We start from the raw sequence: 26355 nt of genomic DNA on the forward strand, positions 1-26355 counted from the left end.
GAAAAACAGAGAGAACAGCAAAATGTTTAAAGATGGGCATTATTTTGCATTATTCTTTTATCTCATAAAATAATATACAGGGTGGGGACTTAAAAATAATAATTTTCTTTTCTTTTCTTTTTTGTGCTGAAATAATTATATTCTTTGTGAAAATACCTCTTTGCCATTCACTTTAGGCTTTTTTTCTAGGTTTTTATTTTTATTTTTGACCTTTGCTTTACTAGAGTAATAAATAGCACATTTGCATCTATGATTTGGAGCTACTTGAGATGACATTGAAGAAATATGAATACCTAGGACCCTAACCAATCTAATTGTCTTTTTGGTTCCCTTATTTTTTGGGTACTTAGGTTTCCTTTCTTTATACCTATGACACACTTGTGATTTGTATGCGATGTAACAAGATTTTAGATTATGAAGTGAGAATGTGAGGATGTGACAGATGAAATGAGAATAAATTGGTCGAAAGCAAAAGAAATTAAGATAAAAGACAAGAAAACGTTATGTAATTATCATATTATTTTTAGCTTTTAGCTTTTTCTAAAAAAACGAAAAACAAAAGTAAAATTACACAGAGGCTCTTCGAAGAAACCGAACATCTTTCAAAATTTGCTAGAGCATCAACTACTATGTTAGCTTCCCTATAAATATGTCGCACCACATGAAGACGAACATCTTTCATGCAATCTTAACATTGTCATTCTAATATTGGATTAGTTTTTAGCTTTATTATTAATGCAATTTTAAATTATATAGAAATATTAATAAAATTTATATATATTTGATTTTTTTTGGGATAATGATATATAAATTTGATTGTTTAAGAAAATAAGAAATTTGAAATAATACTTTCAGTGTTTGGAATCCTTTATTTTCACATGACCAAATTAGCAATTTGTATTGATGTCACGTTTACTTACTTTGTGAATTTGAATGATTTTAATTCATAATGTCATTGTGTTTCCTTACACGCATATATATGAGTCTCACATTACAATTTGTTCTATGATTCTTCTCTTCTCTATTCTTCACCTCCCCGATTCATGACTTCTTTAATTCAAAGTAATTCTTTAACTTGATAATGCTTTTGCATGAAGCACTTATATTCATACACGATTCTATTAGAAAAAAGGTCAAAAAATTTATTGAAAAATTCAAGTGCTTCGAAGTGATTTATGAAGAAGTACATGTGAGGTGTTTCTCCAAAAAGCACTTTTGTGACCTATAAGCACTTATAAGTTTTTATGCCAAACAAAACGTTTATGGTTGTCAAGAAGTTCCTTTAGTCTTTGAGAAGCAACTACAAACACGCCCTAAACATGCAAACTCCAAAGAACATTCCTTATTTTAAATTATAACATCCAATTGAAATTTAGCTATTTTTGACGTACTTATGTAATTATTATTGGAAATTTTAATATTTAATATTAAGATATTTCTTATGGTTGGATGTATAAAATTAGAAAAATTGCCACTGAACGATTGCATCACCTGCAATTTCAAAAGTATTGTATTAGGAAAATTTACATAAATATCATCTAAATTTTTGGGCATGTGAGCTAATATCACCTGAACTTTGAATTTTTATTTTTAACCATCTAAACTTTGTAAAGTGTTGTAATCCACCACCTATATCTAACTCCGTTCAAATTTCGGTTAAGTTTAATGGTCATTCTATCAACTCACTATAACTAAAAATAATATAAATAACATAATTTAGAAATAAATAAAAAATTAACCTAATTGCACCACACCTTCCCTAGCCCTACCCTTTTCCAACGCCAATTCTAAAGATTCAAAACTCATTTTTTTTTTTTTTTATCTTTTCATACAAACTTTAGAAAAAAAAAATCAGAAACTCATCCATCATTTAGACCACGTGTGATATATACCATTTATATTAGATTTAATTTTAATTTAGGTGCATAGGCATAGCCATAGCATGTTGTGTCGATATAATTATTTATTTATTTATTTTATTTGGAAGCTGCTGTGTAATCAGGTTAACTTTTTTTTTTTTTTTTTAATAATAATTATTTTTAGTTAGAGTGAATTGACAAAAATGCTTTTAAATTTAACGGAAGCTTTAACAAAGTTAGACATAGGTGGTGGATTACAACACTCTACAAAGTTCAGGTGGTTAAAAATAAAAATTACAAGTTCATGTGGTATTAGCACACAAACCTAAAAGTCTTAGATGACATTTATGCAAATTTCCCTTTAAAAAAAAATTATTTATAAATTTGTAGCTTTTCATATGGGCATTGAACATTTTTTTTTTCCTTCAAGTTTATATCTTTTTTATTGTTTTGAATTTGCAATCTTAGTTGAGATGCCTATGCCAGAATTTTTTCGATCATGTGTGATTGTTAATGTAGGTGCACAAAATTGTCTTAATTTTGATGTTATTTTAATGTTCCTTTGTGGCTAGTTTGTATGGCCCTTTGTAGCACTAGTGACCAAAATTTCTCAAAAAAATAAAGATAGGCACCTTTGTCATTATATATACATCAAACCATTTAGTAGATTTTTTAATAATATTTTTCTTCATATTATACGTAAATTTGAGAGTTATATTTATGTTTTCATTTTTGTGTTGTGAAAGTTCGAACATAATTTGTGTTCGTTATTCTTGTAAATTATAGCAATTAAAACAAATTTTTTTTTCAACAATAATTGATAAAGACCAAAATAAATATATCTCTACACTCATTAGAGGAGGTAACTTTTGATAACCATTAAAGAAATAAACTTTAGAGAGCTAGGACATCGAAATTAGGTAAGCGTTTTCTAAAAGTGGGTTTGATAACTATTTTATTTTTAATTTTTAATTTTTTTTTTGAAGGAATGAAGAAGGGTGAGAGAGAAATGAAGGACAATATATGAGAACGAAAAATAGAAACCACCTTTAAATTGTTTTAGTTTATAGTTTTCATTTTCTGTACCATTCCATGTGCATTTCTTCTACATCCATTCCACCACCCTTTCTCCATTTTTCTTCATCCCTCATTTCTCCTATGCATTTTCTTTATATCGCCAATAAAAGATAAAAACTAAAAACTAAAAAGAAAATGTTTATTAGCCGAGCCATAAGAATGATTGTGATATAATATAACAAACTATACTATTCACTTCTTGTTGATGCCTAAAAATGGACGAGCATTTTTGGGCCCAACTTAGTGATGTTGTGTCACCTTCGACCTCATTGGCTCTTCGATAGATGAGGCAAATCTTCAAGACAAAGAGCAACGATAAGACCTTGAGCACTGGTGTGGTATCGACCGAAGACTTTCCAATGCTTAAGTTAGCTTAAGGACAGAGTGAAGAGTAATTTGAACAGAGTAAGGGCTAAGTAACCGAATATAACAATTACCTCATTTTGGGGACTTATGTCCCTATTTCTATATCTTGGGAAGTGTGCACCTTGAGTAGGATTTCGATGTGGGACTGTAGGCATTAACTGAGAGGCTACCACTTGTCCTTTGTCCAACTTGGTAAAACATGTGACTTCTTTGGCCGGATCAGCATGATAGGTTGCCGAAGGCTCAACCTGCCGATGATTTGTACGAAGGTAGAGTTGTCGAAGCTTTCCCTATCGATGGTCATTTTATGAGCCTCAATGCTTTGACTGAGCTTTGTGGGCCCTTTTGTGGGTTCCATGTTTCACGTTCCACATGTCACGGAATGATTGACTAGTTAGATATGATATAAATGTTTGTGCAAATTTTTACGGGAGAATATTCGCAAGAGATTCTTCACCCTTCTAGCTTATTTCTCTATCTTCCTCCTCAATCCCTGTGAAATAGACTGGAGTAAATAGACCACACCCAGGGAGTGTTGGCCAAAGGCCCTCTGATGCCTTAGTAAGTTAGATGATCTTGAGAAACGAAAATAACAGAGAAGGTCAGAATTTTCTCTATAATTCAAGAGAACTGGGTGGCCGGAGCAGTGAGAGAGAGAGAGAGAGAGAGAGTGGCTAGAAAGAGAAAGTTTGTAGGGTTTTTTTGGAATTACCTCATGTGTTTGGTGTAGTTATGTATTTATAGTGCTCTTGCCTTCTAGGGTTTTTCAGAGAATAATTCTCATATGAAAGGGAATTATTCTCTCCCTTAAATAGAGAGATTGAATCAATTATAGATTTAATGAAGATCAAATCCCTAATTTACGGTATTATTCATATTTTAAGTCAAAATAATTGACCAATTAAATGGAGCACAATTATTGACCTAGGGAATATTCTCATTGTTCACGTGGTGCCTCATGATTGTTTGCCGAAATATTTGTTCCCACAATAAACACTTCTTATTTCTAGTTTATCACGTAGCGGTGGATGGATGCCAACAAGATCATGGCACTCTACTCATATAAGCTTATCATCCTAGGTCATTTGGACAAGTTTATAGACAAAATATACATGTAAAAAAACAATTATTTTCAATAAAGATGTAAAAAAATTATTTAATTAAGATGATAGCACAATGACAAAAACGATGATATTACCAAATATAAATAATAAAAAGGTGATGCTAACGATAATGTTTTAGAGATTCATCGACGAATAGGTAGGAACTGCATTTAACAATTACTTGGTTAATTAGTAATAGTATTATTTGTTCCAACCTAACTGGTGAACAGTGGACTATTAAAAAAAAACCAAGTAAATAAAGAAATAAATCTGTCAGAATTTCGATGCAAGAATGAGTCGGTATTTATCCATTGGTAACTGGAAATGGAGTATTAAATTATATAAACTCATAATTCACTGAATATAAACATTCACTATGATGCATTGATGCCCAGGTGCATGTGCATCACATGGGATCTCCAAAGGAGAATCTTTTATACTCATGAATTGGGAGTGTTGAAAAATCTCATGCACAACTTTGTCTCGATAGTGTCTCAAATTTAATCACATAGGTTCATACAAATATGATCACGTTCTATAAACCCATTAAAGAGTGATTATTTTTATTTCAAAATGTCTCGATGTGATTAAGAGAGAGCTACAATTATATTAACCTATAATTCCTTAATATATCATATTCGAACTCATATTTATCTCATCCATGTGAGTGTGTTATATAAGAACTTCTCCTGAAAATAAGCCACAATAATATCCAACTTTTTCTTGTTTTCTTCCCTTTTACTTTTGTTAATGTATCTTTAATTAGTGCATTTTTGTAGTTGCATGTTGTGATGTGATGTGGCACACACCACTTGTTATGCTTTAATCATAAAAGGCTTTGAACAAGATGAAACATGAAAACATAATGAGTGCAATACTAATATAATAGGGTATGAAAATGGAGCAAACAAGATACGATGTAGAAAATCAGAACTTGCATGTAAATGTGGAAGGCCAAAATTAGAAACTGATCAAATTCAGCATCGTGGGAGTTCAAACGAATCAAACATTATGATTTGATTGATACAAGAATTGAGATGGAAGTTCGTGTTTTAAACGGTTAAGAACTTTACTTCAATTCATTTCTCTTCTTTACCCAAACAAAAATTCATAAGTTAAATTTCTTAGTTGAAACCTAAACCCAAAAATAATACTAATTCCTAATTTTATTTCCAAAAAATAGAAAAACAACAATGATATAACAAAAGATACTACTTGCCTCCTTATCGGTAAGGAGATACTCTTCTTTCCTGTGAATTACAGTTTGATATACATGCAAAAATAGTTCATAAAAAGCACACACAAAAAAACTATTGTTAGAAATGTAAGGTTAAAAAAGGAAAAAGGAAAAACACAAATGGCAGAATTGTAGTAATTGAAAAAGTAGAGGTGCATTTTAGAGAGAGTACGCGGGAAGCCGGATATGATTAGAAAACAGATAAAAAAATAGTAATTAAAATTGAAAACGTGATGATTCCACGCGCTTTTTCCACGATGTAACAGTGTGACAGTGTCAAAGGGGACCCACAACCAAGAGTCCGCGTTGCGTCGTCTGCTGGCCAAGCGTGTCCTCCACGCTGTTCCTAAGAGCGTCCGCTTTCCTTCTCATCAGGACCACGATAAGCGCAGAACAGAAACTTTTGAATCCAGCTGTGCCCTTTAGTGGCTCCGCTTCCAGGACCGTCCGATTTGGGGACCGCCACCACTTATATTCCATGGAGCGTTTTATTTCTTGCTACGTTCATCTCAAATAATTTCTGTAAATGGGAAATATTTTCCTTTTTCGTTTCTTTTCTGAAGGCATACTTTCGTGCTCGTTTTAATTTTTGATGAACTATTTTTGCGTACTCTTCAGAAAAAAAGTTGGAATCTTCATAACTGTTTTTGGGTGTAGTGATAAAATTTGGGTGGATTTGGCAATCCTGACGTTGTTTATAAAAGCCCAAACCTCAACCTTGAGACCGAACTCATTCAAACAAATTTCAAATGTTTTGGGGAATACATGATGATACTGAAGGCTTGAAAATGGGAGAATGATGATACTGAAGTGCCAAGATTTTCTTGAGGAACCACATTCATCAAGTTCAAAAGAAACTCAGATGCTTCAAAGTCCAATATCAAGTACAATAATACGTTCATCCAGGTTTAGTTCCTCTAAAAACACCAGTTTCAAGTGCAAGGCCAATCGAGAAAATACATTTAATGGAGGATCTATATGAGTCCACTGATGAAGTTGTTATGAGTGCCATTGAACCTCAAAAATTTGAAGATGCTGTAAAAGAAAATATTTGGCAAGATGCAATGGATGAGGAAATAAGAGTTATGAAGAAAAATAGAACATGGGAACTTGTTGATCGACCCAAATCAAAAGATATCATTAAACTTAAATAGGTCTATAAGACAAAGCTTAACGAAGATGGTTCAATCCAAAAGCATAAGGCTCGCTTGGTTGCAAAAGGATACTCTCAACTACTAGGAGTTGATTTTAATAAGACATTTGCTCGGGTAGTTCGAATGGAGACTATAAGGAATGTTTTGACTTTGGCTGCACAACTGAAGACAAAGGTTTATCAATTGGATGTCAAATCTGCATTTTTAAATGGAGAACTTGAAGAAGAGTGATAAGATTTTTAGTGCGCAAACAAGGTTAAAATCACTAAAAATACTTGCAAGAATACAAGGTAATTGTAGTATAAACTCAAGTCGTTGTCCCCAAAGATTGTTTGACTAATCTGTAATTAAACTAACTCTTAATTAATAACTAAAATAGATTTTATCAAAGATTTTAAGTTTATGAATTTGAAAAGATTAAACTAACAGTAAAAGAAATCTGATTTGGAAATAATAACGAAGAAAACGATTTATCAATTTAGCAAGGTCCGTTCTATCAATTACTTAAAGCTTTGAAGGTTAGGTTTTCTTATGCATGTGATGTTCAAGCGCGTTATCTAACATGCAATCCGCACATGCAAAACTCATTAAGCTTTGTGAGAAAAACTGCAACCCTGGATGTTACTTACAATTACTAATCACAAAAGCCCTCCTGATCACTATCAAATTACTTGTCTACATATCCTAATGGTGATCATTAAAATAGATAAATAGTTTTAAACTGATTAATAATTCAAAGCAAACATGCATCCATTCATAAGCTTAATAAAACTACATATTCATGAAGCTTAAGTTAGACACATAATCATAATTGAAATCCATATCATTCGAATGAGTAAGAATAAAACACCTCGAAAATCAAAACCCTAGAAAGAAGAAGTAAAAGGAGATCCTTTAAATTCAAAACCTTAAATACCTCCTAAAACCTAGATTTTAAAGTAAAATAAGACTGAAATAAAGTCCAAATTGGATGCCTAATCTGCCCATGTTAGTCTCAAATGATTCGTTTTAAAGATAAAAATATTCGAACACTCTCCATCACAAGCATCAAATCCAAGGTCACTGGTAGAAGTGAGTTCCTTGGAATTACTCCAAAATTCGTCCATTTGATTATGTTTTGCTCCAGAGGAAGTTGAAAGACCTATATTAGAAATATAATTCAAAGTATCAAAATTCTTCCAAAATATTAACCAAAATATACTAAGAATGAGGTTAAATATATAATATAAAATTGACTCATCAAAGAGGTTTATGCAGAGCAACCTCAAGTTTATGTTGAGAAAGGGAGGGAAGATAACATTTATCGCATCCGTAAAGCCTTATATGGCTTACAAGCATGGAACAATAAAATTGATCACTATTTTATGCAAACTGGATTTACTAGAAGCTTAAGTGAGCCATCACTTTATCTCAAGAAAGAAGGTACACATGATTTTCTGATTTTGTGCCTTTATGTTGATGATTTGATCTATACAAGCACAAATCTAAGGTTGGTAGAAGTTTTCAAGAAGAACATGATGAAGGAATACGAAATGACAGATCTAGGCACTGAGATATTTTCTTGGTATACAGGTTCAATAATCAGATTATTTATTTCTCAAAAGAAGTATGTTGAAAATCTGTTGTAAAAATTCAATATGTTGAAGAGCAAACCAATGGATACTCCAATAACAATTAATTTGAATTTTATAAGTAACGATGGAGCACCTAAGTTTGATGCATCCATATATAGAAGTGTGGTTGGTTCATTAATTTATTTTACAAATACAAGGCCACATATTGTTCATGCCGTAAGTGTGGTATCTAGATTCATGAGTGATCCAAGTAATCATCATTTTGCTGCAGTAAAAAGAATACTCAGGTATATACAAGGAACGAAGGGATATGGTATTAGATATACACAAGAGAAGGAAGCACAGTTAGTTGGCTACACAGACAATGACTGGGCAGGTGCAATTGATGATAGAAAGAGCACCTATGGACATGTGTTTTCTTAGGAAACAAGGCTCTATCATAGTCATCAAAGAAACAAAGTACTGTGGCACTATCATCAGCAGAAGCCGAATACATTTTTGCCACAAGTACAATGTGTGATGCAATTTAGCAAAGAAATTTTTTGGTAGATCTTCATCAAGTTCAAAAATCACCAACTGATAATTGCAATGACAAAGAATCTCGTTTTTCATAGGAGGTCAAAACATATTGAGCTTCGTCATCACTTTATTAGAAAATTAGTTGAAGACAAAGATTGAATTAAAGTTTTGTGGCACTGGTGAATAGATTGCAGATGTTTTCACCAAAGCACTTCCTAGAGAGAAGTTTTATTTATTCCGAGATAAATTAAGTGTGCAGGACAAATGCATTAAGGGGAGTGTTAAAAGTAATGCATCGTCTACAGTTAAATTTAAAAAATAAAATTATTAGTTGTATCTTTTCCTACAAGTTTCTTATGAAGAGTTGTATCTCTTAACTGTATGAGAAGAGTTGCATCTGTATCTCTGGGAATTAATTAAAGAGTTGTGTCTTATTATGTAAAGGTGTAAATGTAATTATAAATAGCCAATGTTATAGGCTGTTGTTGTATCGAAGAAGTTAATAAAATCAGTTTGTCTAATTCTCTGTTTTACAAACACTCTTTGCCTTACTTTATATTTCTATCCTATTCTTCAGTTTTGTGATCATTCTCCCAACATGGAGAACATTCGTTTCAAGCTTAGATAGTAAGTTCAAGTATTAATACGAAAAAATACGAAATTTTTAATGCAAATTGTGTATTTTATCAGTAATTTTTAATGTATATTATTTTGGAAAAAATAACTACACATGAACATTGAATAAATAATTTTGAACCTTCCTATATAATGGCCGAATTTTTCATCGTATATTTTTAAAAATTTTACCGAATAATACACGTATATACTATTATGGTTTCAACAAAGAGCAAAAACATGATAAACCTTGTAATTATATTCCTTTGCCCATGCTGACAATGTATATAACCAAGTCAAACCCGTTGTGACTTAATTTACCACTTTTCTTTTGTTTCTGTTTTGTTTTGCTTACTGCGTTCTCAACAGTGGTATATTGATGCCAAAAGCTGGCTGTAGAACCCTAACTTTAAACAATGCAATGACGCATTTCAACCTTAATATCCCAAGCAGCTGATACTTAAACACACATCTTGGTTTACATAAAAAACCATTATTGATCCAAATAAGCAGTTGATAATAAAGCTCCAGACGGTTCTCATCTTGAGTGATTCACTTGACATGGTTTGAGAACCACTCCAGCAAGTCTTGATGAGCCTCCTCAGCAGACTTAACAGATTTTTCGTCTTCAACATTGTACCTCGTCGTCCATCCATGTTCCACTTCTGGAAATATTTTCACGTAGCTTTTTATCTGTGAATTCCACAAGACCAACACTCATTCAAATCAATTTCAAATGTTAATCTCTGCCAGCTAATTTTAACATCATAGGACTATTTTGATTGTGTTTCTTCTGTTCCCATCATTTCTTAAAAAAAAAAAAACTCAAAACGTTAATTTTAACATCATAGGACTAATGTGATGAAGGATGTAATTCCTATACCTCAGTTTTTGCAATTAAAACCTCTTCCCACTGCTTCAAGACTTCAGGTGGAGTAATGTGGTCAAACTCAGCTCCAAGTACGGCAATGGGAACCTTAACCTCTGAAAGTTGTTCCAGCATTGATCATTAAACTAAGACCGACTTTTTCTGTAAATTCGATCCTCAAATATATCCATACGCGAATATTATATACAGAAATCTTACCTTTGATATCATCCACAGTGGTAAATGCAGGATGTAACAGAACACCAGCATGGATGAAGTCGTGGTCATGCTTTCCAAGTTCGACCGCAACCTTGGCTGTGATCAAAACAGTACAGATGTGAGAATTTTTTGTACCGCAGGTATAAAACTTGTTGTTATTAAAAAGTTCTCATAAAATAAATGAATACATATATTTAAGGCTTATTTTTTGAAATGCCCCTGTGGTTTCCAAATAATCTCAGTTTGCCCCTGATGTTTCAAATGACTCAATTTCCCTCCTGAACTTCTATTCTGTGACCAAAGGTGCCCCATTCCGTTAGTTTTCATAAAAAAACCCGTTAAATCAGCTGACATGGCATGAGTATTTTGATAAATTTAACTAATCAAAATTCAAAATAAATATAAAAAATTGCTTGTAATTATTTAAAATAGAATTAAGATAAAAATAACTACTTTTTTTTTTCTCCCTCAATCTTTAGCCCCCTACACCTTCTCCCTAATCTCAACTAGCCCCATCGCCCAACCAACCCAAGTAACCACCCTTCCCCATTCTTCTGTCAAAACAAAGGTACCCAAAAAAAAAAAAAAAAGCGGAACAACCTTCCTCTCTCTCTATCTCTCTCTCTTCTCAATTCTCTCTCTTTCTTTGGCAGTCACCAAGGGAGATCTGGACTGCCACATATGCGAAATCTGAAATTAATTTAATGATTTGGTTTGTGGGTTTTGAGCCTTTTGACAATTGGGGAGAGCGAGAGAGAGAGAGAAGAGAGACTGTGGGGTGGTTGAGATGAGGGAGCAGGTGGTGGGAGCTGACGATTAGGGATTAAAAAAAGGACATTTTTATCTTTATTTTTTTACCTATTTAAAATATTTTCAAGCAATTTTTATATTAAATTTGAATATTTGAATAGTTAAATTTACTAAAATACTCATGCCATTTCAGCTGATTTAACGGTGTTTATCTGAAAACTAACGGAATAGGGCAACCTTGGTCACATAATGGAAGTTCAAGGTAGGGAGATTGAGTCATTTGAAATGTGAGGGGACAAAATGAGACTATTTGGAAACCACATGGAGCATTTCAACAAATAAACTTAAATTTAATACAAGGAAAAATGAAACAAAGGAACAAAGAAGTTTGCAGAAAAAGAGAACAAGCTCACCTCCCCAGCAGAAGCCTGCAGCACCAATTGCAGAGACGCCTTTACTTTTTAAAGCTTCAATTACTAGCTTTGCATCTTCAAGTCCCTTCTCCTATCCATGCGAAAAACAAGACTTGAGCAGTAATTTTTATTAACAATTGTTGTACCCCGGCGCAGTTGAAAACCATATATAAAGTTCAAAACAACAACAGTAATTAATACTAATAACCAACCGGACTATGATCTTTTAACCACAACAGGTAGACGGTCAAAGGAGCCATCATCTGCCACTACAAAAGGATCTCCATAGAAGAAGTCAGGGACCACAACAAAGTACCCAGCAGCTGCAACTTTGTCTGCAAACTTCCTTCGAATTCACAACAGAAAGCATGTGATATTAGCTACAGAGTGTATATATAAGATGCAAAAAGTAGTGATTCTTCTGCTCTTCCAGTATGCTCCTTTGACACGTAAATTAGCTGTAGAAAAACTGGGAGTATAAGTCATACCTTAATTTTGGAGCTTGAAATCCTGCATGATCTCAAAGCAATACACAGTGAGGCAAATAACCCATACATCATAGAATGAAGAAAAATAACACATAATATTACTAAACTAAAAGGAAAAAGAAAAATAATTTTGAAGTGGTGGGAAAAGTACCAAAAATGTCAGAGAGGAAAAGAACGGCAAGCTTGGAGTGAGGGGAGCCTGTGACATATGAGTCGAGACCACCAAACTTCTCAGCATGGCCGGAGCCACTGGATGGGTTGAGGACTGGTGGGTGTGAGCAGCACTGAGGTCCTGACATTATTTTCTTTTCTCTGAATCAAAAGGTGCACAACAACCACACGCTCTTCCCCGCTACTTAAACAAGTTAGACTAGAAAGATAGAAAGACAGAATTTTCAAAATATATTTATTGAAAAAATTGTCGAAATTAGTTTTTTTTTCGGTCAACGACGAATTTAGTTTTGGAGACTAGTGGAATAGTATTACTTTGCGGGCGGCCATATTCCTAGGCAGGTGCAGCTGTCTCCAGGCCTATACACTAAAACACCCAAAATTTAAATTATAAAAAGACATTTAAACAATAAACACACCCAAAACCCATCATTCACACACTTAAAACCCATTTTAAACACACCCAAAAAGTTGACTTTGGGGTTGATTTTGGATGTGTTTCTATGGTGCATATCATGCCCAATCAATTTCTCCTCTTTTTTTTGGATATATGGTGCATATCATGCCCACTCCACTATTATATTGGTTAAACTTTTGTTCTATATAATCACATATTACTGGTATAAATGGTGCTGATGATGCATTATGGTTCAATCATATGTGGTGTGCAACTTTTTATTTTTATTTTTATTTTTTTTTTGTAAGGGAGCTGATCTTCCCACTCATTTTTTATTTTATTTACACTCTCTTTTATTTTTTAATATTTTTTAATAAATTTTGTTTTTTTTTTCTTATTCTACCCTTATCCTACATTAATTTATTTTTTACTTCACTTTTATATTGTTTCTTTTTCTTTATACTTAATTTTTCAACTTACACTCTAGTTGTAGTTTTTTTATTTCTTTAATTGAGTAAGAATAATTAACATTGTATATTTGTCTAGGCAAAATTACACGGTCCATCTGCAAAAACTCATGCCCCAAGAATAAACCTTGGAGCCATAGTTTTTTTTATATTTTTTATTTTATTAAAGGAAACAAATTTTAGGTGGCCACCAAGAAACAGAAATGCATCTAATTACACATTTTTACATTCCCTTTTTAGAGAAGTTGATATAGATCTAAATTCTATTGAGGAGTTGGGTTTAATCCTCGGATTTGGTGCCACATAAAATTACATTCCTTTTTAAATAATTTATGATGTAATCTTTTTATTATTTTATTTTTAAAATCATTTTTCGTTCCAATATTGCCCCTTATGACTTGAATATGATAATAGTCATTTATGTCATATTTCCTATTGCCTATTGCATAAGTTTTTTCATATTTTCGGCAATGTGTAATAGTATTTTTTTTTACCTTTTTTTTTATAGGTAATATACAATTTTATTTTTTCTATAAATTTGTATTTGACTTATAGGTAGTCTTCTAATTTATGTTCCTAACTTATAGGTAACACGATTTATCACTAAGTATTTTTCGTATATATTAGGAATATTATCAAGGAAAGAATTCAAAATTTAAATTATGGAATTCAATTATAAGGAAATAATGCATTAAATTTAGATTTTCAATGTGTTTTTCTTATTTACCTCAAAGGGTAAAATCGACAAAACAAAACAAAAAAAAATGTCAAAGACCTACATCTAAAACAAAAAACACAAGGAGAAACCTAATGACAGCTAATCGTTTTGGACCTAGATCTCATAATCCCTTTTCTTTTTCCATGTTCTTCTCCCTCTCTTCTCCTTCATAATCATTTGGAAAATATATATTGAATGAAAAAAAATTGATGAACTTGTGGACATGAATTGAGTTCTCAGAATTTCGGAAAATAAAATTGAGTTTGAGACTATGAGTTTCAAATTCACATTAATGGAGTTCTCTTTGTTTCATATGAGATCATTTCATACCTTCATTTTGTTTGGGAACCTTCTTAGAAAGTACAAACATCCAGGAATTGAAGATAAAGAAAAAAAGAAGGGAAAAGAATTGGGCATTCCAAGTCTGTAGGGGAATCCAAAAGCCTGGGTTTTATTGTTGTGTTACAGTGATGATGGAGATATCCAAAAGCCTAAGTTTTTTTTCACTTTCATTGATTGAGTACCCATATCAAAACTTTAATGTAGGGTGATGGTAGAACATGAAAGAGAAAAAACAAAAAAAGAACAAAATTGATTAAAAAAATATTATAAAAAATAAAAAGAAGTGTAAGTGGAGAAAAAGTGAGTTGAAAAATCACCACCCTTTTTTAAAAGACATTTTTCTATTTCTTTTCAAAGCTATTGTTCTGTGTTTATTTTTTTCTTCCCTTTTTTCCCTCTTTTCTTTTTTCCTGTGTGATAAGGACTATTGAAGATATTCAACAATACGCATTTAATGCTGATTTGACAATTTCATGAACCAATATGAACGAAAGGAATTATTGATTGCTTCATTTGCTTTTGTTCCATCATCTGGGTAATAAAATCCATATAACTATAAACAATGCAATGATAAATTTCAAACTATTGCTCCAAACAACTAGCATTTACGTGCATGCATATATATATATATATATATATTAGTTCTTTTTTATTGAGGAATTCTTCAAATAATTTTATTTGAGGGACGCTCTTTAGGATACTCTACAATTTTTTTTCTCAATAATCCAAACTATTTATTTTTTAGATTTTCATTCATAAATCATCCTTATAAAAAATTAGACAAATCGGAAACCTTTTCGACATCTAATTGTGTCTTGCAAAATCAACGAACACGGTACTTCAAGATAGTACTAAAATTTCAATAACTCAATTGAGTGGTCATATGATTTCGGATTCAATTGTAATTTTTTGTAGAGATGATCTTTGAATGAGTATCTACAAAATAACAATTTGAATTAGTGAAATACAATCTAAAGTAGGCCTATACAAGAGGTGTCCATCAAATAAGGTTAATCCTTCAATGTAATGGATATATATATATATATATTGGTTACAGGCAACCACTATATAAACAAATCAGTTGTATATGGGTTAGGCAACCACTATATAAACAAACCAGTTGATAAGACAGGCACTATAAAAGGGGCATCTCCTACCCCTAGAAAATTTCAGATGCTGAAAACTGGAAGCATTAACAAATATAAATAAGTGATGATGGTACAGAGTTGATATGAGGAAAGGGACAACATGAAAATGTGCAAATTCACTCGACATGATTCAAGAACCAGTCCAGCAAGTGTTGATGAGGAGCCTCTGTCAGAAGACTAATTAGTGGATGCTTTGTCTTCAGCATATTACCCAGTGGTCCAACCATGCCCAAGGGAATACATGAGTTTCTCATAAAAAATACATGTCTGCATTTCTCATTCTCATTTTTGTGATTGGCTTATTACAATTTACATGCAAGAAGTGTCTGAGTTACTGACTCATTGCTCGTTCGTGAAGCCTTATCTTAAGTATGTGATTTGAAAAACAAACCTCAAAATGACAGATGTAAGCATATATATTTTTTTTCTATGAAAAACTATGAGTTTTAATAAGCTATTGGAGGAAACTAATCTAGTTAAATTTACTATGTTTGCCCGTTTTGTGTTTATCTTGTGATGGAAGGGCTTCCCCACAGCAGACTCATCAAAATGTAACTTCACTTTGTTTTCTCCCATTTCTTTTCGATTCTAAAATTCTCACAAGAATTGTAATTTAAATCTCATTTTTATAGAGAGATGAAGATTATACAACTGGTACTAAATATGCATATGTGCCAGGTGTTTCTAAAACTTCGTGATTATTTTCATATGTGAAGTTCATTATAGTTTAAGATTATTTGATTGATAAATGACTTGAGTGTATTGACACCAAAAGATCATTCATGTGTGTAGGGTACCCTCAAATTTATAGTAAACTTTTCTTCTCTGAGTAGGGTTTTGCCGATTTCCATCACTAGAAAAGGAACTTCTCTTTCCCACGTTCTGATGGTTAGTTTGATTCCATGTAATTGTATATCTCCTTGGGAAAGAGGTCAATATACATATATAAGCAAAAGAAGGGCTAGACATATAAAGCCTTGAACCAACTCTTGCATTGAATAGTGTATCAGCGAGGGATTCAACAGAGCATTTCAACTCAAACTTGCATTGAATAGTGTGTTCGCCGAGCATCTCAACCTAGACTCAATCAGCAAGGTGATCAATATGATGTTGGTTTATGTGGTCAATTGAGGATTTAATATCTAGAGTATTTATGTTTGGATTTTAGTGCATAGAAATCAACTTTTGTTTTGGATTTAGCTAAGAAGACACATATAAGTCAGAAACAATTATGTTTCTACTTTCAAAGGGAGTCATCTATTGTTGATGTTTCAAAGACCGTGTGTCTCGGTTTAGTGGCTTGAAGTTAGTAGTTTCATGTTGAGGTGTTCACTTCTTGGTTATTCTAGTTGTGTAATAGAAATATAGAGTGATTTAGACATGATGGTGGCATATTTGACGATAGCTAATGCAAAGACTGGATATTTTTGTTAAGGATTTATGTGTGAGCAGTGAGTATAATGGTCAATTTTGTGGAAATAAGGAAGTGATAGCGTGTGAAAAGGGTGAGTCATCTTGTTACACTACACATTGCAACGTCTTTTCGTGGATGTTGGTGCTTGTTCTTTCTGATTTATTTTCGATTTCAGAGAATGAATTTTCATAGCAAAATGGTGAGCGCTTTTTGCGAGATATTTTCAGAGTGAAGTGGGAAGAATGGACTCGGACGTTGTGGAGAAGATGGGTGGAATGGTTAGATGTTGTGGTGTGAATTTCAGCGTGGGCGTGTGGGTGTTTGTTTTGGGCTTGGGTATGTTTAAATGAAATAGCAAAGTTTGGCAGCATTTAATAATGGTATCTTTCGTAAATTTGACATCTTTTCAGTGCATGATTGTAAAATTAGATCCTAATTTTTAAACATTGGCCTTATGCTAATTAGGTGAAATTGTATTCCGCTCTTCTATATTAATAAATTATATCAATGATTTAAAATGAAAGCTCCCAATATTCTTTAGGGAATCTAGTGAAAAACCCAAAACAAACACCCAGCTCTCAAACAAATCCAAAATATTTTCAAACAGATGAAAAAAAAAACCCTTTCTCTTTAGCACCAAAGACATGCAAGTCCTAGGGCTCTTTCCTCCACCGAAGACCAACATGTGAAGATTTTGTCTTGAAGAAACCATACCAACATGTGAAGATTTGTTTTTGTCCAACAGTTGTTACTGGGCAATGATAGTGTCAGTAATAATGTTTTGTTTGTTTGTACATATTTTTTTAGTGCATTTTGTCTTAAAATGCATGTGAATACATTTGTTTTGCATCAATTTGCATGTGAAGTGTTTGTGAAGTGTGTATGTAAGTTCAGAGAGATAGAAAGAAGAGAGGCTTCTCTTTTCATCCTTAGTCATCCTTAGTACAGTCGGTTGCTGTATATAGTGTAGAACTCATGAAGAGAGAAGTATTATACCAGAGAAGAAAAAATCTCAGTACTCTCTTTTAGCTTTCAATCAATTAAGCTCCCTTTGTTCATATACTTTCTCTTATTACACTCTCTTACTCCGACTATTGTTAATACCTCTGACCACTGTTGATACTCGATGATAGCAATTCCAGCAACAAAAGCAATTAAGTAAGTCCCTTTCTCTTTTATTTTTGGTTTTCTAGTAGACCTCTTGTCCAAAACAGGGAAATGCTTTTATAATTATGTTATTATCTTGCTAAACTGATGATCAATACATTGTTTGAGCACGATCATGTTTGATATTTGTCATAACAATAACAGGATGTTTGTTAGGGAACTCTGAGTTCTGCTCCATAGCCCTTTAAGTTGGCCTTTTTGCAGTTCCATGTTATAGGCATGATGTTTGGTTGTTATTTTGGCATTTGGAAACCTTGATCAAGAATAAAGGAAAATTATATATGGTATCATAGTTTTAATTTAGCACCTTAATAATTTGATTATAATAGTAAAGTACCTTGAGGACATAAGACAATCAACACAACTTATATTTAAAAAAAAACATTTTATAACCTGTTAATTTTGTTAATTACCAGAATCACCAATGAACTCTTTGCATGTTTGGCCCGTGGTGGACACCTATTAGAATAAAAGAAAGGTTATAGGACTTAAAAAGACAATAAGTTGAATACCAAAAGGAAACTAGGAATCTAAAAGAATTAATAAAATCACTAGAACTAAGTAAAGAAAATTAGAAGTACAAAATAGCATTATAAGAAACCAGTATCATTTACAAGTTTGTAAATAATCCATAGAAGCATTTCAAGAGCATTTAGGCATCTTAAAAGAAAAATGTATACTTAGATAAATTTTAATTATATGATAAAGTACCTTAATTTAGAAATCAGTGAACAACAAAAGAGAAAGTTAACTTTAGATAATAATACATTAGTTTGTTATTTTCCACACAAAGAACACAAACATCTATTACACAACAGTAACAGTCCATTAGAAAATAGTATTGTTGACCTTTTAATTAGACAGGTAAAAAGTATAAAATTTGAACATAATAAACTTAACAGAATAATTCAACAATTATTAGAATATTTTCAGAAAAATTCCCTAAAAATAATTAGACAAAACTTAGACTATATAACATCTCAATTAGAAGATAATAATACAAATATTCAAAGATTTCCTAGTAAGAAAGTAAAGGGAAGTTGGAAAATCAGCACCCTTTTGTGAAATGACATTTTTCTATTTCTTTTCAAAGCTATTGTTCTGTGTTTATTTTTTTCTTTTCTTTTTTTTCCCTTTTCTTTTTTCCTGTGTGATAAAAAGGACTATTCAAGATATTCAACAATACGCATTTAATGCTGTTGATTTGACAATTTCATGAACCAATATGAACGAAAGGAATTATTGATTCCTTAATTTGCTTTTGTCCATCAGCTGGGTAATAAAATCCATATAACTATAAACAATGCAATGATAAATTTCAAACTTTTGCTCCAAACAACTAGTATTTACTATTTACTACGTGCATGCATGTATATATTGGTTACAGGCAACCACTAAACAAACCAGTTGATAAGATAGGCACTATAAAAGGGGGCATCTCCTACCCCTACAAAATTTCAGATGCTGAAAACTGGAAGCATTAACAAATTTAAATGTAAGTGATGACGGTACAGAGTTGATGTGAGGAAAGGGACAACATGAAAATGTGCAAATTCACTCGATATGATTCAAGAACCAGTCCAGCAAGTGTTGGTGTGGAGCCTCTGTCAGAAGACTAATTAGTGGATGCTTTGTCTTCAGCATATTACCTAGTGGTCCAACCATGCCCAAGGGAATACATGAGTATCTCATAACAAATACATGTCTGCATTTCTCATTCTCATTTTTGTGATTGGCTTATTACAATTTACATGCAAGAAGTGTCTGAGTTACTGACTCATTGCTCGTTCGTGAAGCCTTATCTTAAGTATGTGATTTGAAAAACAAACCTCAAAATGACAGATGTAAGCATATATATTTTTTTCAATGAAAACTATGAGTTCTAATAAGCTATTGGAGGAAACTAATCTAGTTAAATTTACTATGATCTCTGCAGCAAACTCATCAAAATGTAACTTCACTTTGTTTCCATTTTTCGATTCTAAATTCACATTGTACTCATTTTTATAGATTTATACAACTGGTACTAAATATGCATATGTGCCAGTGTTTCTAAAACTTCGTGATTATTTTCATATGTGAAGTTCATTATAGTTTTAGATTATTTATTGGTAAAATTTTAACATTCTAACTTCTCATTGTACCCATTTTTATAGACCTATAAAACTTTGTGATTATTTTCATATGTGAAGTTCATTATAGTCTTAGATTGTTTATTTATTGGTAAAATTTCAACCCCAAAAAATTTGTGTGTAGGATATCAAAAGAAATTACGAATTGAAGCTAAGAAGTGGACAACAATTTTGTGTCCGAAGATGGAAACTAGACTGTGGGAAAATAGGAGGTTGGTAGGACTTGGGCTGTTCGTCGTTCTAGTTGTATTGTTTTTGAAGTATTTGCTGATTTTTCTATGATGGAACATCTTGGGCATTAGGACATGTTCTTGATGTCTTTGGCCAATTGATGGTTTTCCTTATACGCATGTTGTGGCTGCAATTCTAGCAAAGAAAGATTCAGTTTATGATTACGTTGAGTGTTACTACATGTCTGACTTCTTTCGAAAAGCCTATGAGATTCTTATTCTTCCTATTCCAGATATTGGGAAAGGCTTGGGAACCAACGGTTCTGTTGATGCAGATGTGCTTCCGCCAATTACAAAGAGGCCCACTAAAAGACCACCAATGAAGAGGATCAAAGCTTTTGGTGAAGGTACAAGGCCATTGAAATGCAATCAATGCAGTGTTTGCTGGGCACAACAAGAAGACTTGCAAGGCGGTGATATGAACATTCCTTCTCAGTTGATGATTGCTTATATTAGATATGGTTTAGTGAATGTATAGGCAATTTCTGCATTTCAGTTTTTACGAACATTGCATTACAGTTTTTAGTTGCTTATGATTGGCTACACAGCTTCTAATTGAATATTATGGTTTTTTTTTATAAAGTTAATGAAAATTATGCAATTGTTTCATCAGTAGATATTCATTTTTAACTGCCATTCAATGCTTGTTTTCACATTTGAACATATTTTGTTTCACAAACTGCATTGCAGTTTCCGTTTGTTGTAGTTTGTGACAATACTGCAGTTTCTTGTTTCATAATTCGATTTCATAATCATTTTTGCCAGTCCTTGGGAATGTTACAACTGCTCCTGGACTTAAATGTGTTTTGAACTTAGTTTTAGTACTTTGATCATGGCTTTGCCTTTTGGTTTCTTTTCACATTTGAGCAGATGTTTTTTCATAAATTGCAAGGCAGTTTTCGTTTGTTGCGATTTTGACCGAAAATGCAGTGCAGTTTTTATGTTTCATAATTCGATTTCAGAATAATTTTTGCAAGTCTATTGGAATGTTACAATTGCTGATCTACTTAAATATGTTTTGAACTTAGTTCTAGTACTTTGATCATGGCTTTGTCTTTTGGTTTCTTTTCACATTTGAGTATATTTTTTTTTCATAAACTACATTGCAGTTCTCGTTTGTTGTAGGTTTTGACCAGAAACTGCAGTGTAGTTTCTCATTTCCTTTTCCTTTTGTTACATCATGTTCCAATTCAGAGTGAGTTCTTCATTTGTTGACATCTCTTTGGCTACAGGTGTAGGGGGCTCATCCCTTTTCTTCACAAGTTTTGCTATTGTTCTACTTTCTAAGAAAGCTTGTGCTTTAGGTTTCACGTATTCTAGCCACCCTTCAACAACATTAACTTGTTGAAAGAAGAAGAAAAAGAAGAAGAAAGAAAGGGTAATTAGTGCATTGCATGTTATAGTTTTGGTATGAAATTAGGCGGTAGGTATAATGCACTGCATTGCAGTTTGTGTTTGTGCTGAGAAATTAAGATAGGTTCATTCCACTTACAATTTGATGAGCAATGTCAATGGATCTTTCTTCTTTTCTTGATCCCAATGACCTGAGTGGATTGTAGTGTCTCCACTTTTTGTTCTAGTTTATGAAATGCGAGTAGGGTGTAGTGGAACTCGGAGCTTGAAATGATTAGGCCACTTCCAGTAGCCCCCTAGAGCTCGGGCTGGGGGGGTACAAGAGCCCAAAACCATTTTCCAAGCAACAAAGGCTGGCCCGGATAGGGTGCGGTCCACGAGCACTGGCTGGCGAAGGTGGGGAGCTGAGCGCTAGCCCGAAGGCGCGATTGACGTCATTCGATGCTAGTGTGACATCGCAGGGCAATTTCAAATTTTTACCAACGTTAAAAAATTTTTGTTGCACGCACTTTAGCTTTCCTCCAATGGATCTATGCTACGTGGCGCAATCTGGTCCTTCCGATTTCGTCTTGTCATCCAATCCAACGGTCTGGAATTTTTCAAGGCAAAAAATAATGAAAAAAATCATAAATTTTTTTTTAAAAACTCCAATTTTTTTTAAAAACCCCAAAAAATACTGAATTTTTTTTCTATAAATACCAATACCTACTCTTCACTTTTAACAACAAATTCTCATACATCTTCTCCTTCTCAAACTATCATTCACTTTCTACTCTAAATTATTTTCACTTTCAAGTTTAATTTTTCTCTATCATTATGGCGTTTTCTCAAGAAACCAGAGGGGCATGGAGCATCATGGAAGATGTCTTGTTGTGTGAGTGTTGGGTCCAAATTAGTCATGATCCCATATTGGGTAATGAGATGAAATTCAGTAAAATGTGGAAACTATTAAATAAAAAAAACTTCCTTTTTATTCAACCAAAGCATTCTAAATATATAAAAACAAACAAACCACAACCAAAGCATAAAAAAATCCAAACAGAACTAAACATAGAACATAAATATTAAAATCTTAAAAATGTTCTTCACTTCACTTCATTCACCGTCATTGCCTTTCACCGCCCATAAATGCTCCATTAAGTCAACTTGACGGCGTTCATGAATATACGAAGATTGCATCTCTGTATATCGATCAATCATACGGTTCATGAAAAGACCATCTCTAACCAATGGTTCATGCTCCACTGGTACTCCATTTGGCCCTATGGGTTTTTCATAAAATTCTGGTCAAGGCCGTGTTCATGGGATCCGGTTCGTACACCTCTTCAGCTTCGTAATCATACTCATCCTCCACAATCATGTTATGGAAGGATGATGCATGTCATCATTATGCTCCTCAACACCTTCTCATCAAACATACGCACCGCACCCCTAATGATCGCCCACCGAGCTTGGAGGATACCAAAGCACCTCTCCACATCCTTTCTATAACCTCTTGATATGTAGCAAATAATTTTTGCTTCTGGGTTCGGGGATGTGGAAGTGATTTCACAAATGTTGTCCACCTCGGTAGATGCCGTCAGCTAGATAATACCCAGTTTGGGAGACGGTATTATTGACTTCATATGTGATTTTCGGGGCTTCTCCTCTCAAAACATCATTGAACACCGGGGATTGACCTAGGACGTTCAAGTCATTTTGAGATCCAACAACTCCAAAGAAGGCGTGCCAAACCCATGTATCGAAACCTGCAACGGCTTCAAGGATGATGCTTTTTTGGCCTTTCCGATTTCCATAATCTCCCTGCCAAGCGGTTGGACAATTCTTCCATTGTCGGTGCATGCAGATGCTACCAATCATTCAAATCCTCTCCATTCAGCAGAAGTCGTTGCGGTCCACAGGCATGGGTTGGTGCAGTAGTCCGTGTCTGAGTTTCGACTACATCACAAATCTAACCAAACTCTTCAAGGCGTGGACTTTCTCATCCGAGCAATCTCATCTACGATCGCAGATGCACCATACGCTAACATTCATATAACAGTTGTGAACTTTTGTTCGAGAAGCAGTCCCAAAACACTAGCACAATTTCTCTTTTGAACAAAGTATTCATCATAATTGCAAATATCATGCATGATTTTATTGAACAAATGTTGTTGCATTCTATATCGCCCTCGAAAATGAACGTTAGAGTACAAAGATGTTGGGATAAAATAATCTTCCATAAGATTCTTAACCCGATAATGTCCTATGTCTATCAACATTCGGGCCACGACCTACTACTCTGGTTTTCTTCATCAAGCAAAGTCACAGCCATGACAAGTTGCTGATCTAGATCTCTCTGTGCTATTTTGCTTGTAGCTCGTCTACGCCTTTTTTCTCTTATTTCTTGCTCTTGCCTCTCCAAGACCTCCTCCATGTCTGACATTGTGAATGGAATATGAAATATGAAATATGAAATCTAAAATATGAGAAATGAAATTTTTGAGAAGATGTAGTGTGAGAGGTTTGTGAGCTGAGCCTTAGTTTTATAGAAAAATTTAGGTGGATAGACATGACACGTGGCGCAATTTTATAGAGTGAAAATCTTATCCGAAATTTGAAATTCAAATGAAATGTATCTGAAATGTGAAATTCAAATGAAAAGTTGAAATTCAAATGAAAATTTATTTGAAATTTGAAATTCAGATGATACGTAGCGCAATTTTATAAGGTGAAAATCTTATCCGAAATTTGAAACTCGGATGAAATTTATCTGAAATTGAAATTCAAATGAAAAGTTGAAATTCAAATGAAATTGATATGAAATTTGAAATTCAGAATGAAATTTAAATGAAATTGAAAATTTGAAATTTATCTGAAATTTGAAACAAAAATTTATCTTGAAATTTGAAACAGAAAATCTTATATGAAAATCTTATATGAATATTTTATCAGGAAATCTCATCCGAAAATATTGTTCAAATTAATTGTTTAGGTAAACAAATTTGTGAAAAAAAAATAAAATTGAATAGTACTTGCCCTTTGCCATGACAACTGCTGGAAGTGCAACTTACTTTTTGCAAGGGCAGACACTATTCTCGTGAATAGTGTCAGCCCTAGCTTCCCCTTGCCATGGCAAGAGTTTCACTGCTGGAAGTGCCCTTAGGAAGAATAACACATTGCATTTCTCGAGTTTTTCCAACAAGAGTTCATACATGACTCTATGCCAAGCTGGCTCTATGTAGTTTTGCATGTATGTCTGCAAGAATTGAATGGCAATTGGTTAGCATATTTTTTTCAAAAACTGCAATGTAGTTCTGTTTAATCAATTTTGAATTTTGAAAATAATTCTTACCCAAGTGCATGTAGACATGTACTGTGGAGTATCTATCTGCATGGGCCCTATTTTCTCCTTCTCAATTTGTATATAGACTTCAATAACCTGTTTCACATTGATTGGAGAAAAATGGAAATTGTTAATGGGTAATATAGGAGGCACAAATAAGAACTGGAGTGCAGTGTGTATTTAGAATTAGTAATTTAGATTTACATTTTGTGACAATTCCAAGTACCATACAATATCTTTGATATCACAGTTTGTCACTTTCTCATCACGGAGTCCTGACCAAAAGTTATGGCTGTGGATTTGAATTCCTGAAATTCACAAGATTAGTTTCAGTTTAATTCTAATTAAAAGATGAAATAATTGTTCTTTTGGGTTAGAATTATAAAGGAAACTGCATTGGACAAAAGGGAAACTGCATTGCATTAACATAAACTACATTGCATTAACGGAAAATACAGTCCATTAACGGAAATTGCATGTAGCAAACCAAAATATTTGATGCTCTTTCTTTGTCTTTGGTAATTTTTTGGTTTTTAGAGGTTTTGAAACTAAAATAGAACCCAAAACCTAAACTACATTGCAGAATGAAGAATGAACAGTAGGTAAAATCTCTAAAATCCTTATATAAACGAAGGCAAAACCTAAACCAAGAGTAGTTATTAATCCAAAGAGTCATCCATATTTCCAAATGCAGAATGAACATTAGCTAAAATCTCTAGAATCCTTAATCCCTAAAAACGAAGGCAAATGTGTCTTAGAGCGTTCAATTTCTTACGGTTTTATTAATTTTTTATTTTGAGAGAGAGAGAGTGAGAATTGGCTTTGATCGTTGGTGGTCGTCGGTGATGCGAATGGTTTAGCGTTGAACGATCATCTCTAAGTATTTTGGGAATAGTGTGAAGGAAACTGTGGAAAGGCGGTTTCTTGAGGTGAAAGCCAATGCAAATGGGTTAGCATTCAATTTGAGGAGATGTTGTTTCGCGTTAAGTTTTTGGTGTTGTGATGTCGTTTGCTGATCTTTATACATCTATAAATTTTGGTTTAAAATTAAATATTGAAATTTAAAAATAATGGCATAATGGCATATTTTGTAATTTTGATGTTCTTTAATTATATTATGGTAAAAGTAGGTACTATATTTTGGCTTTTGGCTTTATCCTAATTAGCTGAAATTGAATTCCTATTTACCAAATTAGTAAACTATATTGTGTGTTAAAACTAAAACTCCCTTAAATATTCCAATACAACC

General features: G+C 33.0%; 1 pseudogene across 1 annotated transcript; it reads right to left on the reverse strand.

Moving 5' to 3' along the window:
• Positions 1–9880: 9880 nt before the first annotated feature.
• LOC103322859 (endo-1,3;1,4-beta-D-glucanase-like) lies at positions 9881–12607 on the reverse strand (annotated as a pseudogene). The gene is made up of 7 exons (XR_016124225.1): positions 12394–12607; positions 12243–12264; positions 11967–12100; positions 11755–11845; positions 10592–10687; positions 10388–10488; positions 9881–10197 (listed from the first exon to the last, which is right to left on the reverse strand). The product of XR_016124225.1 is annotated as an endo-1,3;1,4-beta-D-glucanase-like (transcript).
• Between the last annotated feature and the right edge of the window lie 13748 nt (positions 12608–26355).

This window comes from Prunus mume, linkage group LG2 (assembly GCF_029339155.1).
Source record: "Prunus mume cultivar Tortuosa linkage group LG2, ASM2933915v1, whole genome shotgun sequence".
NCBI classification, from domain to species: domain Eukaryota; kingdom Viridiplantae; phylum Streptophyta; class Magnoliopsida; order Rosales; family Rosaceae; genus Prunus; species Prunus mume.